This window comes from Trichosurus vulpecula, chromosome 7 (genome assembly GCF_011100635.1).
Source record: "Trichosurus vulpecula isolate mTriVul1 chromosome 7, mTriVul1.pri, whole genome shotgun sequence".
Lineage (NCBI taxonomy): Eukaryota > Metazoa > Chordata > Mammalia > Diprotodontia > Phalangeridae > Trichosurus > Trichosurus vulpecula.
The window spans coordinates 240,989,577-241,001,907 of NC_050579.1; positions in this window are offsets into that span (position 1 = coordinate 240,989,577).

Consider the following 12,331-nt stretch of genomic DNA (forward strand, 5'->3'; position numbering starts at 1 on the left):
CAGATGTTCCCCAAAGTCAACAAATCTGGAGCCTTAAAGTAAATGAGCAGAAGGTCTAATCAAAATCAGGCAGTGGGAGATCACAGGATTTTTTCCCCAAATAAATTCAGTCTCTGCTTACAATTCTCTTTAGCTTTGTTTTGGCCATGTCCCTAGGGTGTGGGGAGGTGGAAGAGGGATTGAGAAATGGGAGTAGACCGATCAGGTGGTAGGGGGATGTAGCCAGTGAAAATTATGGAAGCCAGGAGGCCCTTCCTTGGCTTGATGGTGTGTTGAAAATTCTTATACGGTGTCATCCAACACTGATAACAACCGGAACACAGTTGGGAGACCAAGCACCATCAGAACAGCATTCGCACGAGTGCTTCCCTAGTCCAGCCCCCTGAGCTGGGCTATTCTGTTTTTGGCAAGCCTTCTGGCCAAGTTCCAGATGCTATCTGAGGTATACAGAGTTATCTCTATTCCTTATCCCTGGGGAAGGTCCAGGGCTCCAGGTAGAGGCCCGCAGCCCCCCCCCCCACTTCTTGTTAATATTTACCATCTCAGAGACATACACATAACTCAGAAACACACACACACTCCTATATGGATGCACTCACATACCAACACATACACAAAAGTGGACATACAAACCCAGATTCCCCTGAGCAGCATATACACACATATAGATTTAGACATGCCCCCCCACAAATCTCAAGTATCCTAAAACTGAATTGAAGAAGATAAACTCACAGTCTATGGTGTGCATAGCATGACTGTTGGACCTAACATCCAGATGGATGAGTTCAGAGACCTGTCAGGCAGGCTGGCTAAAGGGTATTCAGTGTTGGGCTGAGAAATGGTAACATGACTTCACAGAATGACTTCCCAAACCGTCCCAGCCCTGTCTTGTGCCCAACATCCTCCCACCAACACAGGGAGTTTGTCCGTTGAAGCACGATTTAGAAGAGTGGGTCTAAGTAAAACCCAAGAGGAGAAGTGATAGTACATAGGAAGGAGAGCAGAGATGTGGTCTTTGATTCTTCCTCGGAAGATAGATGAATCTCCAATGACATGCACAATTGGGTTCAGAAAGAAAAATGAGAAAATTTGTTATCTGTGATAAGCAACTTTCCACAAATCTTGAGCTCTAAATCCCCGAAACGATTTAATAAAGTAACAACAATAATGATGATTACGACAACAATATATACACTGGGAAAACAGTTTAAGCCCACTATGGTGCCATTCAGCCCCAAATCCATTATTGTAATTCCCATATAGAACTGGGTGTGGTTTTTAAATCTTAGAAAGAGTTGTACCAAAGCACCATATTAATCATTTCATGTATGTAGATGGTATCAAGTTATATGGTTCCATTGATAAACACTTTAAATAACTCCTTCATCAGGCTGGCATTTGGACTCAATTAAGTGTAAAATTCTTAATGAGAATCAAGGAAAAATAGAGACTTAAGATTAGCTTGTGTCTGGAGGTCCAGATGAATTAATTGGTGAAGGCAATACTTACAGATACCTTGGTTTGCACTAGAAGAAGCTTTGTACGTTAAGAGACTAACTGGCACTCTGAAGTCAAAGCTTAATGGAGAAAAAGAAAACAACTTTATAGCAACACCAGTCTTGACATATGTTTTTGGCGAAATAAAATGGACAGCAACAGATCTAGAGAGTGTCAAAACGAAAACTCAAAGTGTTTAACACTTTAACACTTAACAGGGCTCATTACCCCTAAGGCAGCTATAGAAAGATGAACATTTCCTCGTCAAAAAGAAAAAGGATTGATAGATAGATATGCTCAGAACACATGATAAATAGGTTAAAATTTAGAGAAATAATTGTGGAACAAATTATTGAACAAAGAAAGGCATAGTAAAGATAGACAACAGATTTATGTTACTGGATGTGTCAAATGTAATAGGAAATGGTTCATATGTAGACAGAACCTATGAAATGGCCAAGATCCAAAATTGGAACCAAAAGGCACTCCATTAATGACATCTACATGAACTCAACCTTCAATATGTTGACAAAGAGGCATCAAACACAAATGGCTGAGTCATGTGGATATAAAAATAGTAACAGTAGGGTTTATGATAGTGATTCCAGGTTAGGTCATTGCCACTCAAATTTACAAGAATGTTTTCTTTAAGGAGCTCAGATTTATTGTATGATTGATGGCATGTTGTGCAACGATATGTTGGAAACAGAACTGTAGATTGCCCATAATTGCCCAGACATAATAATAATTCATAAAAACTAAAGAACAGCGTTCTCTTTTTTTAGTATCAATATTTATTTATTTAGCATGAAAGATTTGCAAACATCACAATAAATACAACTTTTACAAATGCATTTTGAAAAATATGTGCTGGCTATTTATTTTGGTTTCCGACTCTTAATTACTGCATATCTCAATTTCCTTATTCCTTTGTGTTCTGTAACTACCTAACTTACACAATCCCGAATTTAGTTCCAATCAGTCCACTTCCCTTAGTTTGTGAAGACAACACATCCATTAGAACTCTTAGGGTACTGGGTTCCAAATGTCCCTCTTCTTCAGGAGGGTCGCTATAAGAAAAGTATCATCAAATATGGCAAATGATGTGGCAATCAAAATGTATTCTAACCTTCAAATGACATTTCTGTTTAAAATTAACTTCAACTAAGCCAGCTTCTTCATTTGTAATTAGCGCTAGCAATTGTACATTTTTAAAGCTACTAAGATAGTAGGTATCTACGGTGTCCCCATCACAGTCCAGGCAAATGAGATCATAATACAGGGTGCTTATTGGTTGACTGATTATCTGGGGTGCTTTCAATGAGCCGGCAAAAGATGAGCTTGCATCCCAATACTTTTATTTAAGCCATTTATTTTATCCACCTGTGCAATTGTCCGTAGAACGGTCATTCAAAAAATAATATCAGGATATCAACTGGCAGGCGAACTCCATTGAATCCGATGAGAAGAATGCAAAACTGAAAACAACACATCAGCAAGGACATCAGCAGCCCCTGATTAGAGCCCAATGCGTTGTTGTTGCTCAGTCACGTCTGACTCTTCTCAACCCCGTAGAGCATTCTGTCCATGATGTTTTCTTGGCAAAGATACTGGAGTGTTCTGCCATTTCCTTCTCCATCAGATTAAGGCAAACAGAAGTTGTTAAGTGACTTGCCCAGGGTCACACCGCTAGTAAGTATCTGAGTATTTGAACTCAGCTCTTCCCAACTCCAGCGCTCTGTCCACTGATAGAGCATAACGTGGTATACTGAAAAAAACCCCACCAGTTTTGGAGCCAAACAACTTGGATTTCAATCCCAGTTTTCCTACTTACCCTTGTGGCGTTAGACAAGTTACATCATCCCTCTAGGGATATCCTCTCATAAAATGATGGAGTTGGATTAAATTATCTGTAACATCTCTTGAAGCTCTAAAACCAATTATCCTATACTGCATCTCTAAGTTTAAAGTTTACAACACTTTCCTCACAACAGCTCAATAAGATAAGCAAAGCAAGTGTTATTCCCATTCTGCAGATAAGAAAATTGAGGCTCAGATAGTTAAGTGAATTGCTCAGATTACATACAGGTCACGAGTCTCAGATCCAGGACAAGAACCAGGTCTTCTGACTCCAAGACCATTTGCTCTTTCTGCTGCTCCATCCTGCCACTGGGGAAATTAATAACACGGACAATGCAAAATACTGCAGAAAATATGGTGGTAACAATTAGCATTTATTTATTACTTTAATGTTTGCCTGACAATATCCCCACGAGTTAAGTAATGCAGGTATTATATTACTCTCATTAGCCCCAGGATGAGGACTGTCTTGCTCAGAGTCACACAGTCAGTATGCCAGAGGCCAGATTTGAACGCAGGTCTTCCAAATTCTGTGTGCAGCACATTCTCTCCGTTTACCCTATCGTTTCACAGTGTAAGTCATGGGGTATTCCTGAGGGTGAGACCGTGGTTCTCTTTCTTTTTAATCCCTCTGTTTCAGCTTCCTCGTCTGCAAAATGGGCAACACCACCAGCTATTTCCCAGGGTTGCTCCCAAGGAGATAATGGTTGTGATGGATTTGGTAAACCTTCCAGTGCCATATATATGGTAGGTGTTGTTGCTATTGACACAGCGCCCCACCCCCATCCAGCCCCACAGCGCCCAGCCCAGAGCTTTGCACATAGGCAGCAGAGGCATGAGACAGAAGGCTCAGTGACCGGCTCTCTGACTGGGGTTTTTGACGTGTCTCTTCAGTTCATCTCAGGAAGAGGGAGTCTTCCAGGGCTTGCCTCTGGCATTTAGGTGAGGGATGGGGAAAGGATGGGATCAGGGCGTGGTTCCGCTCCTAGTACTCACAGGAGGTACAGAAATTGCCAGAACCCACACACAAATGCTGGAAAGTCGATTATACCTACATGTCGTCGCACATCCTCCGAACAGGGACAGATTAAAGAGATGAGAATTTTAATCTGGAAAGACCCAGGTGGAAAAGGGATAATCTGAGTATCAGTCACCTGAGGGTACAGCACGGAAAGCCACAGAATGTTAGAGCTGGAAGGTGCCTTGGAGGCCATTTAGCCCAATTCCCTCATTAAAAAAAAATATTAATAGCTTTGTTTTTTCATGACCTTTACTGAATATAAGCTCCTTGAGGGCAGGGCAGCTACTTCATTTTTGTCTTTTTATCCCCAGCACCTAGCACAGTGCCTGGTAGGTTGATTAATTGATAGATCAGTTGATTCAGTATGTCCCTCTCCCATCTCCCAAACCCAGAAATCCATAAAAAGAAAGAGAAAAAAAAAAAGCAGTTTAGCAAAACCAAAAACCAATGCATGAATTAAATCTGACAGTGTGCATTATTCAGCCCGCATAATCCCCCACCTCTACAAAGAAGGGAAGGAGGGACATTTTCAAAACTCTTCTCCTCCTCCAAGCTTCTTGGTCATCGTAATTATACAGGATCAAGCTTTGCCTTTTTGTTCTTCCATTTACACCGTTGTGGCCATGGTCTATATTGTTTTCCTGGTTGTGCTTTCTTCACTCTCGATCAGTTTGTAATGGTGGTCTGGCACACACCCAGACCACTTTAGATGGTGCCTCTCCAAGTGAAGGATCCTAGGAAGCTGCTTCTGGGAGAATCATGATGCCAAGTAAGGAAAGTGACTTGGAAAGGCTCCAGCAGGCATGGATCTTCTGTAACTGATTCCTGTCTGCTAACCACATGATGAGAGGTTTTCTGATTGGCTTCAGGGGCATTTAAAAAGGCCTGTCAGAGTTTAGGTTTGCAGCCAACCCAGTATCAATGCCCCTAGGTATAAAGAAAGTGGAGCCTTCCTTGGCGTTCTATCATCCCAGAGTCTGAGTTTTGAAGCCGGCATCACTGCGATGACCTGAGAAACAAGAAATAACCTTCGGGAGTGACTCCAGACCAGCAGTAGCTGAGATAAAGGCCCATCTGGGCCATCATGCCATATCTGACCATAAACTTGGTGGGAACAGAGCTATGTAGGAATTGGGTTAAGTTCAGAGCCTACAAACTTCAAAGACAGGGTTAGGTAGGGGACAGTATGCCCAAGGTATTGGCTGGGGCAGAAGAGGAGGAAAATATCTGTGTTTGTTCTTTGAAGTAAATATCCCTTTTTGAAAACTAATCCTACGCTATGTGGTTAAATAGAACTGGGTTGCTAGTCACTGGCCCCATAACAGATGGAGAGAACAGAAAGTTACCAAAGTGACCCCAATAATAATAATAATATTCATGTGGCACTTTAAGGTTTGCAAAGATACAAATATCTCATTTAATCCTCACAACAACCTGGGAAGGTAGGAGCTATCATTATCCCCATTTTACAGACAAGGAAACGGAAGCCGACAGAGATTAAGTCACACAACTAGCGTCCGAGGTTGGATTTGAACTCTGGTCTTCCTAACTCCAGTTCCAATTCTCTATTCACTGAGCCACCTAGCTATCCCACTACTAGGTCTATACTCCCAAAGGAATTTTTAAAAGAGGAAAAGAATCTATATGTACAAAAATATTTATAGCAGCTCTTTTCACGATAGCCAAAAACTGGAAACTAAGGCAGGGTCCTCCTATTGGGGAACAGCTAAACAAATTGTGACATATGAATGTAATGGAATATTATTGTGCCATAAGAAATTATGAAATGTCCAATTCAGAAGGAACTGGGGTGACCTTTATCAACTAATGTGAGCAGAACTAGTAGAGCAATTTATACAATGATGACGTTATCCAGAAAAACAACTTTGAAAGCTTTTGGAACTCTGATCAACACAGTGATAAACCAAGAATCCAAAAGGATGAAAGAGAGGATGAAACATACTGCCCGCTTGACAAAGAGGTGGGGAACTTAAATTTCAGGAAGATGTACGTTTTTGAACATGGTTAACATGGGATTTTTTTTTTTTGCTAGACTATGCTAGCTATGTACTGGGGAATTTGTTTTACAGATTTTTTTTTAAATCGCCCATGTCAGGTAGTGAGAGTAAAAGATTAATAACAAAATAACTGTTACTTAAAAATAATAAAATATCAAAATGGGGATGGGAGACACAGATGGTGGGGACCCAAGCCACTGGCATTAGAGAAGAGACACCCTAGAACCCTGAGGGGGTGATGCAGCAACATGGCGCTGCCTGAGAGAATAGGACAGTTCATATAAATCTTCATCTGATTTTCTGAATTCCTCACATTTGTTGCTTCTTAGTTAACAGTAAAATTTCATTATGTTTATGTGCCACAGTTCATTTAGTCATTCCTCAGTCAAGGGGTAAATATACCTTGCTTCCAATTTGTGGTTACTCCCAAAAGCACTGTGATAAACATTCTGGTGTATGTGAGACTTTTCCTTTTTATCATTGGCTTCCTGGGGGAATATGGTTAGCAACAGAATCTCTGGGTCAAAGAGTAATTCCAAATTGTTTTCCGGAACGCTAACCCCCTCATTCTACCCAGGGTACTGGAGCTCTGGGGGTAGAGATGACTTGCTCAAGGTTATTGAGAGTTAGTCACTGAATCAGGACTAGAGGTTAGACTTCCTGCCTCTTCATCCCATGCTCTTCCATGGCATGCACCCAGTCTTGGGCCATTAGAAGTAGAAGTCTCTTCCTTAGAACCACATTCTCAATATTTCTTCAATGCACTCAGCATTAACACTATCATTACCACTACTGACTGACATGATCACCTTCACCAGCATCACCACCTTTAGAAGCACCGAGGGCTTTCCTCTATAAGAACATTCCCACTTTTAATTACTGGGTATAGTTTCATAGAATCTAAGAGTGAGCAGAAAGGATCCCAAGGGCCATCTAAGCCAACTTGTGCCTAACTAAGAATCTCCAATTTAGCGTTCCTTATAAGTAACTATCTGGTCTTTGCTTAAAGACTTCCAATGATAAGGAACCCCCAATATCTTCAACGGGTACAATGAATAGAGGGCTAGGCCTGGAGTCAGGAAGACTTGAGTTCAAATACTTGCTAGCTGTGTCACTTAGCCCTGTTTGCCTCAGTTTCCTCATGTGTAAAGTGAGCTAAAGAAGGAAATAGCAAACCACTCCAGTATTTTTACCAAGAAAACCCCAAATGGGACCACAAAGATTTGGACATAACTGAAAATGACTAGACACTAACTAATGTATGGGAATGCCAAAATGCAGACCAACTAATTACAGGTACAGTACAGTTCCCGAGCACAGCCCTTTCTTTTTTTACATACTTTTTAAAATTTTCTTTTTTGTAGATGGTGTTTTTTTTTCCAGTTAAACATAAAGATAGTTTTCAACATTCATTTTTATAAGACTTTGAGTTTCAAATTTTTCTTCCTCCCTCCCTCTCTCCTCCCCCTCCCCAAGACAGCAAGCAATCTGATATAGACTATACATGTGCAATCATGTTAAACATATTTTCACATTAGTCATGTTGTGAAAGAATCAGAACAAAAGGGAAAAATGTAAGAAAAGGAAAAAAAGTGAAAATAATATGCTTCAATCTGCATTCAGATTCCATAATTCTCTCTCCAGATGTGGATAGTATTTTCCATCATAAGTCTTTTGGAATTGTCTTGGATCATTGTGTTGCTGAGAAGAGCTAAGTCTATCATAACTGATCATCATACAATGTTGCTGTTACTATGTACGATGTTCTCCTGGTTCTGCTGACTTCATTTAACATCAGTTCATCTAAGTCTTCCCAGATTTTTCTTAAATCTGCCTGCTGACCATTTCTTGTAGCATAATAATATTCCATTACATTCATATACCATAACTTGCTCAGCCATTCTCCAACTAATGGGCATCCCCACAACTTCTAATTCCTTGCCACCACAAAAAGAGCTGCTATAAATATTTTTGTATATGTAGGTCCTTTTTCTTTTTTATGATCACTTTGGGATACAGACCTAGTAGTGGTATTGCTGGGTCAAAGGTAGGTACAGCCCTTTCTTGTCTGAATTCTTTCTCTGCCTATATCCCTGAGGAGTTGGGCTGTTCTCAGTTCTACTCTTATTAATACCCTTGACCTAAACTCAAACTAAGGTGGCACTAACAGAGTGGAAGTGTTCAGGACAAGCAAGGAACCAGCCCCACTGTGATTTGCACCGGTCAGAACATATCTGGGTCACTGCATTTGGTTCTAAGTGCCACATTCTAGGAATGGCATGGACAAATTGTGATACATTCAGAGAACAGCTACCAACATTGTTGACAGGACTGGGAATCATACTATACAAGGATTGGTTGAAAGATCAGTGATATTCAACCTGGAGAACAGAAGATTTAGCTAACTTTAAAAAGCTGAAGAGCTATCATTTGAAAGAAGAATCATACCTATTCTGTTTAGCCCAAAGGGTATATCACACAGAGCAATGGGTAGAAACTCACAGAGACATATCTTAGCCCCATATAAGGAAAAACGTCCTAACAATCCACGTTGTCTTAAAGTAGAACAAGCTGCCTTGAGAAGTAATGGTTCACCCTCCTTCCTTTCACTAGACATCTTCAAGCTGAAATAGCATGACTGTTTCTGAGATGACATTATATAAGAGATTCCTGTTCAGGGTTGAATTACATTCAGAGTAAATATGTTAGTAAATGTTTAACAATCAACTCTGGAGCAGGGTGGGGAAAATGTACAAACAACACACTTTTACATTGAGTCTTAATTATTAACATTTTCTTTATTGCTTTCTTAGATCTACAGGGTGTCCCTAAAGTCTGGATACATAGGAAATCTCATTAACATCTCATTAACCATTTCACCGAAGACTCTGTGTTGTTCAGCGACTTCTTTTTTCTGGGGTATGCTAAAGGAGGAGGTGTACTCAATGAAAATCGCAGATGCAACACGCTCAATTGAACACATAAAGAATGACTGTGCTAAAATTGACGGCAGTGTGGAGTTATTGCATCGAGTTCACGTGAATCTTGCAAAGTGCACCAACCTTTGCATCACAAATGATGGAAATCATACTGAAGATGTTATTTGTTAATATTAATTAAATAAAATGTTGTCAAAAATTTCATTCATTTCATTTCTTGAAAATGTGCATTTTTGCCTTTGTGTCCAGACTTTAGGAACACCCTGTAGACAATCAATGAAACAATAAATCAAGCACTAGTTTGTAGAATTTGCTGACTTCCAGGGTGAAATTGCTGATTTCCAAGGTGTGAATGCTGGCATTGAAAATTTGCCAACTGGGGACTGGTAGGCGCTGCCCTGGATACTGTGCTGGCCCTGAAGTCAGGAGGACCTGAGTTCAAATCCAGCCTCAAATACAGCCTAGTTGTGTGACCTTGAGCAAGTCACTTAACCCCAATTGCCTTCAAAAAAGAAAATTTACCAATTGGCTCTTCTTCTGGCTCTAGCACATCCCTGCCTTTGAGGGCCCTTTCAACTCCAAAATTCTGTGATTCTATCATCCCAACTTCTACTTGGTGGTTGTATAACTGAGGAAAAGTAATTTTGCCCCTCTGGGATTATTTCCTCATCTGTAAAAGGTGTGGGTTGGATAGATATCTAAGGTCACTCGCAGTTCCAAAATCCTGTAATCAATTTGCGCAACTCCTATTTAAGGCCTAAATTGAGTCAATCCTTGGTTTCTGTTATGGGTCACCCCTGCCCTTTCCTCTCTCAAATGATGATTTCGTAGACCATCTAGAACTAGAAGTGACCTTAATACCATCTGATCCAACCTTCTTCCCCATCCCCATTTTACAGATGGCAAGATTGACGCTCAGGGAGGGGAAGAGACTTTCCCCGGGTTTCACAATTTAAGTGGCAGAGCCAGGTTTTGAACCCCAGCGCCCTGAATGTTAATGTAGTTTCAGGATGACATTTCCAAACCTCTTAATGTTTCTAATCAGTTAATTTCTGGTATCTTTGAAAGTGAAAAGCTGAATGGTGTGGCAGTGAGGGAATCGGACTTGGAGTCAAGATGGCTCCCATCTCAGACACTTGCTGGCTGTGGGACCCTGAGCAAATCAGTTAACTCATTTATAAAATGAGGGGTTTGGACTCAGGTCCCTTCCAGGTCTAAATTTGTGATTCTACAACAATGAGACAACCATTTCATTAAACTATGTCCCATTTATAGGGGACTTTACAATGCTCAGAATGCTCCCCTTTGGCCTTCACAACAACCCTAGTGAGACAGGCAAGTAAGGAGGCTTTCCCCTCATTTTACAGATAGGGGAATTGAAGCCAAGTAAAAGGGCAAGGATTGGATCCCGGGTCTTCTGATTCCAAGACTTGGCCTGGTTCAGCTGGATCAGGCTTGTTTTCTACCAGGTCAAACCCATAGGATCAGGATTTAGAGCTGGAAGACAAATTAGAAGTCCTTATGTGCAAACTCCTCATTTTACAGAGGAGGAAACTAAGATGCCTAGAAGTTCTGTGATTTTCACAGCAAGTAAATAATTTAGAAGAGAAACCCTCACCAGCAATATCACTTCTATCACAGTGGCCATCACCATCTATATATTTCTCTCCTGAACTTGCCCCTAAACAGAATCACCACATCAAAGATGACATGGAGAATTGAAACTGTTGTCTGGGTACTTCAAGAAGAGAAACTCCCATTCATTGTTAAACAGATAAATAATATTGTCATTAGATAAATAATGGATAAGTAATATTATTAAATGGTCAGTTGAGTGGCACATGAATAGAGTGCTGGGCCTGGAGTCAAGAAGACTCATCTTCCCGAGCTTGAATCCAGCCTCAGATACTTACTAGCTGGGTGACCCTAGGCAAGTCACTTAACCCTGTTTTCCTCAGTTCCTCTTCTGTAAAATGAGCTGGAGAAGGGAATGGCAAACAGTTTTCAAATCTTTGCCAAGCAAATCCCAGATAGGGTTTCAAAGAGTTGAACGTGACTGAAACAACTGAACAGCAGCAAGATATTTTTAAATAGATAAATAATAGCATTTTAAAATCTAGATAAATGCCTTTGATTTTCATAATGAATCAACTCCATTCAACAAGTATTTTAAGCACCTACTACTCACAAGACACTGCCCTAGATTCTAGAAATATGAAGGCAAAAAGGAAAATCATCCCTGTCCTTTAGAAGTTTTCATTCCACTGGACGATGTAGCATCTATACAGATAAGTCAATACGAAATAATTTGAGGAGGAAGAAGACACTAACAACAGGGAGAATTGGAAGTAGTAGTTGAGTTGAGCCTTGAAAGAAGCTAAGGATTCAATGAGGAGTAAATGCATTCCATGCATGAGAGGCTGGCCTTTGCAAAGGTACCAAGGATGGAAAGGGGATGTTGAGTTCAGGGAGTGGCAACTAGGCCAGACTGGCTGGAATATAGAGTGTGTGAGCCCTTTCCTAGTCATACCCCCCACTAATGCCCTCCCTCTGAGATTGTCTTGTATTTACACTCTATATATCTTGTATAGGGTATTCCAGGAAGACCCGCACCTCGCCCTTTTCAGGGCAGCTCATCCACCTTTGGTGTCCACCTTTCCCCAACTCTCACCTGTGACTCCAACAAGCTGTAGTATGTACAGTGGTCACAGTCTGGTAAAACTGTCTCAGCAGACCAGCTAAACCAGTTCGAAAGTAACCAATGGGCATCCAATCCATTGATGAGTTAGAGGGATGATGACCCCAAGCATGTGAAGACTTCCCTTGGCAGAATGGGTAGATGAGAGCAATTTGTTCCAATGGCCATGAAGGCAGCTGAAGCAGGCTCCGTGGAGAGCTCAGAGCTTGCTCAGGCATCAAAGACACCAGCATCATGCACTACATCCCAGACCATCTCCAGTCATCTTGACTTCTGTCTTGCCACTGGACTTTGATGA